Genomic DNA, 8,127 nt, shown 5'->3' on the forward strand with positions numbered 1-8,127 from the left:
GGGATGTCCGCACCCCCGCGGTCCCCGAGGCCGTCCCCGCCGCCGCTGCGCCCGCAAGGCCAAAAGGCGTGGCCGAGGGGCGTGACCGAGGGGCACGGTCGAGGGGGCGTGGCCGAGCAGACCGCCCACGTGACCGCGCAGAGCCCAGCGCCGCCGAGTCGCGCGATCCGCCGTCATATCAGCTTATGCCGCCGGCCGCTGATTGGCTGGCTGCCCTGCCTCTGTGCGCGTGGGCGTGGCCCCGCTAGGGGCCTGTTGTCCCGCTGCCGCGGCGAGCTCGGACCCACGTCCTCAGGAGCAGCGCGCTCTGCAGGTAAGGACTGTGGTGGGCCTGGCGGGAGGCGGACTCCTGCGGGCGGGGAGAGGAGCCTGCTTACACCCGGGACCGCAGGGCTGCGCGGGTCAGTGCCGGGAGTTGGCCCGGGGCTTGCGGCCGGCGACCTGAGACCTGGGCGTGGGAGGGACAGCCTGCGGTCCGGCTGGAGGACAGTGCAGCGTTCCATGTGGGCTCTTGGGATCTCGTAGCTACGGAACTCCACCCCTTGGACACGGACGCTTCACTTGGCAACCATTTCCCTGACTTCTCGGAGGGATCCTTTATAAAGGGGTAAAGGAACTAGGTTAAAGGTCTGGGCAGGGCCCGAACTTCTGACCATTGTAGCGCAAGCGTCAGCCACTGCAGCGGGATTAGGATGGAGGGGCAGCCATTCAAGGTGTGGTAAGACTAGGAGAAAGGAAGTTATCTATTACGTGGGCAGGACAAGACAAACGACTGTCCTGATCCACTGTTACAGCAGAGTGTGTGCGAAGAGTGCAAGTGAAGAAATCATTTCCCCAGTGGGTAACGTTTCCAAGCTGGGAAGTTTGGCAATCGGGTATTCTTAGCCAAAACGTTCTAGGAGGTTACCTTTCTTTGTATCACCGTTACTTATTTATTTTTTTAAAGAGATTTTTGCTATAGGTCCTGTGCACTCGCTAGAGAGAGACAGAAAGCGGGAAATCACCCTCAGGTGAGTGGCCATGCAGCAATCCCTTCTTCTCCACTCTTCTCTTCGGATTTTGGGCGTGCATACACACAGGTGGGCATGAGTTTTAAACCGCCAGGTCCAGGACTTGAACTGCTGTGGACTATGTGGAGTCCAACAACATAATCATTATGCCATCTGCTGGTCCAACCATCATTTTGGTCTTTAAGTTTTTAATGATGAATAAGAGATATGTGACCCCAAGTTTTTTCACAGGGTGCTTTTCCATTCATTTTATAATGAAATTAGCATGCAATGGTACTGAGAATTCTTCATCAACACATATAATATGTAGAGAAAGAATGTAGTCACTAAGAGAGCAGGCTCTGGGGCCAGCAGATGGTGTAGGCGCTGGACTCCCACATGGCTGACTGCAGTGTGAGTCTTGCTTGAAAATCACACCAGGCATGGGACCAGCAGTTAGCGTAATGGCTATGTCGCTGGACTCCCATGTAGTTGACTGCGGTTTGCGTCCCGGACCCGGTGGCTTAAAACTCATGCCGGGCGCGTGTGCGTGCGTGCCCATGATCCCGAGAGGAGAATGGAGGAGAAGGGATTGCGGTGTGACCATCCCCCCTGGGGGGTGATTTCTCGCTTTCTATCTCTCTGCCTCTGTCTGTCTGGCGAGCACACGCACCCTATAACAAAAACCTCTCCAAAAAAAAAAAAAAAAAAAATCACACCAGGCACATGTGCGTGCATGCCCAAGATCCCAGGAGAAGAATGGAGAAGGGATTGCGGTGTGGCCGTCACCTAAGACAAAAACCACTTTAAAAAAAAAAAGAAAAAGACAGCAGGCTCTGAATGTATATCTTCTCTGTTACTTGTTAGTGTGATTACAGAACAAATTATTTAATTACTCCTGACTTAATTTTACAAATTTATAAGGTGAGAATTATAGAAGTTTCTACATCATGGAATTAGGAGAATGAGACTAGGTTATACCAAAACAGTGCTTAAAATACTACCAGGTTCTCAAATGTTAGCCAACCTTACCTGTACTATTAAACTTAAGCGAAAAGGTCATAGTTACAGATTCACTCATTCTAAGCCTAATAGTTGGTTAACTGTGTTTTAAGAAAAGATTTGTTTCTCTAATGGTAAAATAGTGTTCTTTTAAGGTTTTTGCCATAGAGGACATGCACTTGCAGGGGAGAGACGGTGAGACAGAAAGTGAAAAATCACCCCCCGGGGGAATGGTCATGTTGCAGTCCCTTCTTCTTTTCCTGGGATTTGGGAGACACACACACACACACACACACAGCGTGAGTCTTAAGCTGCTAGATCTGGGACTGGAACTGCAGTTGGCCATGTGGGGGTCCAACGCCTTAACCACTATACCACCTGCTAGCCTGGGTAAAATAATACTTAATGTTAAGTTTCTGTTTCAAGCAGTGATGCTTAATTCAGGGTTTGTGAAGCCCCTGACTTCAGGGGATAAAATCGCTTGAGGTTATATGACCTTGTAGTGTCACTGAGAACTTAAAAATTAAGAAGTTGGAAGAGTCCAGGTAGTGCTGAAGAGGCAGAACTGGGTAAGGTCCATGATCTATTCAACCAGATCATGTGTCTGAGCATTTGCTTACCCTGTTACCCTGAGCAGATCATTTGGCTTTGCTGTGCCCAGCTTCCCCATCTATAAAATAATCTTAGCACCTAACTCTTGAGGTTTCTTGAAAGGGTTAAGTGAGTTAATGTATGTAAAATAGTTACAGTACTTAGTATAGAGTACATATGAACATTAGCTCTTATCAGTTATTTACCACAAAAATCAAATGGCAGCTTTTTCTACTTTACATAAGTAATTTATGGTCACGCCACAATCTCGTCCCCATTTCTCCATCCCCTCAGGATGTGGGGCATGCATGCTCATGTGCCCGTGTATGTTTCAGGCCTACCGGATTGGGAAGCGAACCTTGATGCGCCATTTGGGATTGGCTGCCTTAATCACAAGGTTACACCAGGCCAGTCCCCTGACTGAGTTTCTAAATCTTACAACACTTCTACGACAAAGATATGTCATCTCCACTTATAAACTGACTTCGAAATCATTGCCACTTTGAGATCTTATTGTTACCTGTTTCAGAAGGTGTTATGTGCTAGATGGCAGACATTACAGCAGTATATTCACGGACACCTAATTACTATATTCAAAAATAGAATGAATTGAAACCAGAATTCTAAAAACACTTAGAACATAATATCTAAACTGGAGATGACTGAGGTGAGATTTGTCCTCCCTACCAAGCACTGGTTTATTATTACAGCCATAGGTAGTATGCAGGGAAGAGATAATGTAGCAGAATTAGTGTGATTTCCAGGGAAGAGATAATGTAGCAGAATTAGTGTGATTTCCAGCTAAAAGTAAAATTAAGAGCTTATTAAAGTAAAGGACTGGGGCCAGCTGGTGGTATGGTGGTTAAAGTGCTGGAGTCCTGCATGGCTGACCTGCAGTTCAAGTTCCAGACCTGGCAGCTTGAAAATCATGCTGGGTGTGAGTAAGTGCATGCTCAAAATCCTGAGAGGAGAATGGAGGAGAAGAGATTGCAGTGTGGCCATCCTCCCTGGGGAGTCATCTCTCATTTTCCTTCTGTCTCTCTCTTTCTCCAGCAAGCGCACACCTCCATGAAAACAAAACAAAACAAAAAATAAATAAATAAAGGACTAGGATCTTATTAGAGTTCTTTTTAAAAAACAAAACAAAACATACATTTGATAGTAAAGGTTGAATGGAGGAGATTGAGTTAGTATCTGAGTTCCTTTGGCTACAGTGCCCTAAGGCAGGTACCTATTTGATTAGGGCGGAGTGACACCATACCTAACATGTAGATTAGTTCATCAGGTCTGACCAGCCCTTGTGCTGTAGCAACATCCTTTTCAGTTAGTAAATGATTCTGTTTCCTGGTATTACTTACTAACTTGGTAGAGTAACCCTGCTACACTGTCTCTTGACAGTCTCCCTTTATGACTTCAGCTACTACTGAAACTACCTCGTTTTGAACTTCACATTCATATTTATTATACATGTGGCCTGTTGCTTATATCCAGGAGCCCAGATGATCCACAGGCAATGAGATTTTTTTTGATTTTTAACATTATCTATTGAGGCATCAGGAAAGTCATGACATGATTTTCTATGCAAAAATGCATCATGACTTTCTCAATGACCCAATATTTATTTGTTGTGATTTTTCAAGCTGCTGGGTCCGGGACTAGAATCACGGTCATCCATGTGGAAATCCAGTACCTTAACCACTATGCCACCTGCTGGCCTAGGCAATGAGATTTAAGATCCAAACTGGCCAGCTCTGGTGGTTAAGGCATCTGGATCCCCCATGGCCAACTGCAGTTTTGAGTGTCAGACCCAGTGACTTAAGAAACAGGCCAGGTGCACATGCTTGTGTGCCCCAGATCCCCAAAGGAGGGAGAGCTGGAGGGAAAGGGAGTGCAGCTTGACTACTCCCATGGGGCTGCTTTCTTCCTGCTTGTCTGTCTGTCTGCCTGCCTCTGGCAAATGCATGCACTCTCTAGCAAAAACCCCAAAACACAAGAACATCAGTCTTTACCCACATCCCCATCCCAGCCCCTCCTGAATCTACCACCTCTCCCAGTAGCCCCTGTTTTAGTTAGTGTGATACCACCATTCACTCAGGCAAGCTGAACTTTCAGTCAGCCTCGGTTTGTGGCTCTTTCACCTTGCAGTGTCTGTGTCACCTAAGTCCTGTGGGTATTTTACCTGCTAAATCTCCTTAGATTGTGGCAGCTTCTCAGAATCGTTGTGTGAACTTAGCTGTCATCCTCCCTGAAGAAATGCACCGTGGGAGTAACCAAACTAGTCTCCCTGCTTTTCATCAATGCCTCATTCCTCACGGAATGGCTTTTAGGAGGTGTGAGTTGGATTTACCTCTGTTCTGTTCAGAAATCTCTAGTGTCTCATTGTGTGTGAGAAAAAGTCCAAATTTCTTGGTGAGATAGCAGATCCTGTCATTGTCTAACATTAATCTTCTTAAACTGGGTTCATTCCTTAAATTGTTTTCTCCATATGATTTGGCACTTCCACACCTCGTAAGCCACGAATGTACTGTGACCCTCCCATGCCTTTGCCATTGTTACTTCTATGACTATTTCGTTGTTGTTGGTTTTGCCAGGGGGTGGGTACACTCTCCGGAGAGACGCTGAGGAAGGGAGAGAAAGTATCCCCAATGGAATATGAGCACACCACAAGCCCTTCTTCATTTCTCCAGCCTGTTGGGATTTGGAGTATACATGCACACGCCAGTGTGTTTCTCAAGCCATGAAGTCTTGGACTTGAATCACAGGATTGGCCATTTGGAATCCAGCTGTCTTAACCAGGTTATAGAATGGCTATTTCTTTTTTTTTTTTTTTTTTTGTGAAGGTTTTTTTTTTTTGGAAAGGTTTTTGCTATAGGGCGCGTGCGCTCTCCAGACAGAGACAGAAAGACAGAAAGCAAGAAATCACCCCCCATAGGGGATGGCCACACCGTAATCCCTTCTCCTCCATTCTCCTCTCGGGATCTTAGGCACGCACGCACACATGCCCAGCGTGAGTTTTAAGCCACCGGGTCCAGGACGAGAACCACAGTGGACTACATGGGAGTCCAGCGACATAGCCATTACGCTAACTGCCGGTTCCTAGAATGGCTATTTCTAACCTTTTCTTCCTTCCTTCCTTCCTTTCTTTCTTTCTTTCTTAGACAATTATTTTATTTAACTTTATTCATTTATTTTATTCTAATTTGACCAGAGAGGGACAGAGAGAGAGAGAGACTGAGGGAAAGTAAGAAAGCAAGCTTCCAGGTCCGGCACTCGAACTGTTGGCCATGTGGGAGTCCAGTGCCCTTAACCACCATGCCACCTGTAAGCTCCCTAGCCTTTTCTTTCTTGGTGAAGTCCGTCAAAGCCCACATCTAATGACCTATTCGCTATGAAGCCCATTAACTAATTTTATAGATATTTGCATGTATAAAGGGGTCTTTAAAAAGTTCTTGGAAAATGCATAGTATGAAAAAACTGCATGGTTTTTTAAATAGTTTGCTATCCCAAAATAAATTTGTATGTTAATTTCACTTTCCTTCAAATTTTTTGAAGTGCCATTGTTACAGTACTTACCACAGTAGTCGACTTACCTTTAAGACTGATTTTGTCTAACATATGGAAACTAAACAACCTACTCCTGACTGACTTCACAACCACTGAAGCAATTAAGACTGAAATCAAAAGATTCATCGAAACCAATGATAACAAGTGCACGAATTTCCTTAATCAGTGGGACACAGTGAAAACAGTCGTAAGAGGGAAGTTCATAGCTGTTAGGGAACAGCAGAGACTCCATGCTTCTAGAACACCTTGGATTTATGAACTCTGAATGAATGACTACAGGGAGAATGGGGAAAATGCCTACCCTCTTGCCTTCCTGCTAAAATATGACAGGTCGGTTAGCTTGAATGTGAGTGTAAGGGAAAGGGAGAAAATGCCTTACCTTATGCCTTCCTGTTTGAAAGACAGACAGGAGGCCATTAGAAGGGTGTAGGATCTGATAAAGGTGTTCTCCATGTTCCAAGGTGTTCTATCCAGCCTCTGGCATCATTAAGCTGTTCCTCCTTATTAATACCCAAACCAACCCCTTCTAGGAAATACCCTTATTTTTCTGATTCTCTAAAAAAACCCCAATTTTCTCTAAAAATAACTTTCCTTCCTTCTTTGCCCTAATAAATGTAGAGGATGAGAGAGGCTTAGCAGATGTAACCCTGGTATGGCCTCTCCCTTTTTCTCTTGCAGGGAAAAAAGTGATTTTGGTCTGTATTTTTTTTTAGAGGTTTTTGCTATAGGGTGTGTGTGCTGGCCAGAAAGACAGAGAGAGACAGAAGGTGAGAAATCACCCCCCAGGGGAATGACCACGCTGCAATCCCTTCTCCATTTTCCTTTTGGGATATTGGGCACGCATGGACACGCACCCAGCATGAGTTTAAGCCACCGGGTCCGGGACTTGAACCATAGTCAACTACATGGGAGTCCAGTGACATTGCCATTACGTCAACTGTTGGTCCCAGTCTGTATTTTTTTTTAAGACAGAGTCTTGCGTTATTCCTGTCCTCTTGCCTCACCTCAGCTTACCAAGTAGATAGAGCAGCGAGTATACATGGTCACACTTAGCTTTTAGGATGGGCCAGAACCTTAATCACCAGGCCACCTGTTGACCCCCCCTCCAAATCAGCTTTTATTCCCCTAAGAATTGTTTTATTTAACTTTATTCATTTATTTATTTTTAATTTGATTAGAGAGGGACAGAGTGAGAGCAAGACAGAAAGAGAGAGAAAGAAAGAAAGCCACCAGGTCTGGGACTTGAACTGTGGTCGGCCAGGTGGGAATCCAGCATCGTTAATCACCACTCCACCTGCCGGCCCCCAAAATCAGCTTTGTTAAAACTCTAGGATGTACAGGTTTACAGGTTTACGATACTCTTAGGAGTGTTTATTTGACGAAAACAGCAAAGTCTCATTAAGAATAGCAAACTTTATGGCAGTTTAACTTGCCCTGTTTCATCCTCTTTCCCCACCTTCATGGTAGCCTTGAAAGTTAACCTTACAACACAGCAGCCTCACTACCTTGGAGGGAATAGAACAGCTTTGCAGCTTCCCCAAAAGCCCCAGCCCAGAGAACTGTCACTATTTGGCCTCTCTGGCAGTTTCCTGAAAAACATCTTTCTCAAGGCTTATTTTAGAGCCTACTCAATATGACTGGTCCAATCTCCAGGGTCTTGATTAAAGCAGTCATTGTTTAATGTCACCACTCTGAGTCAGTTGACACTAATACAGCCTGACAGAAAAAAAACTTAAAAGGGAACAGTGGGAAATGAAATGTCCATGGGAAGCTTTGAAAAGTTTGACATTTTCCTGGGAGTCTACAATGATTCCCATGAACAGGACTGCACATACCTGTCTTTTTTACTGATCTTGAAGGTTCACGCAAACTGGAAGTGAAGGCTAAGTCAGAGCTGTATACTGCCAGCTGACATATTGAAAGCATGACCAACACACAGCACCTTAGCAAAGGCTGGAATACTTTCTGATTCATATCATGT

At 45.3% G+C, this 8,127-nt stretch overlaps 1 protein-coding gene across 1 annotated transcript in view; it reads left to right on the forward strand.

Annotated features, from left to right (window-relative positions):
* Window positions 1–211: 211 nt before the first annotated feature.
* Window positions 212–8,127, forward strand: part of SC5D (sterol-C5-desaturase) — a 21,528-nt gene continuing 13,612 nt past the window's right edge. The window contains exon 1 of the mRNA XM_006148799.3: window positions 212–313. The gene's annotated coding sequence lies outside the window, so the exon portion shown is untranslated. The remainder of the gene's footprint in view (window positions 314–8,127) is intronic.

Source organism: Tupaia chinensis, unplaced genomic scaffold, assembly GCF_000334495.1.
Source record: "Tupaia chinensis unplaced genomic scaffold, TupChi_1.0 Scaffold000247_1, whole genome shotgun sequence".
In the NCBI taxonomy this organism is placed as follows: Eukaryota; Metazoa; Chordata; class Mammalia; order Scandentia; family Tupaiidae; genus Tupaia; species Tupaia belangeri.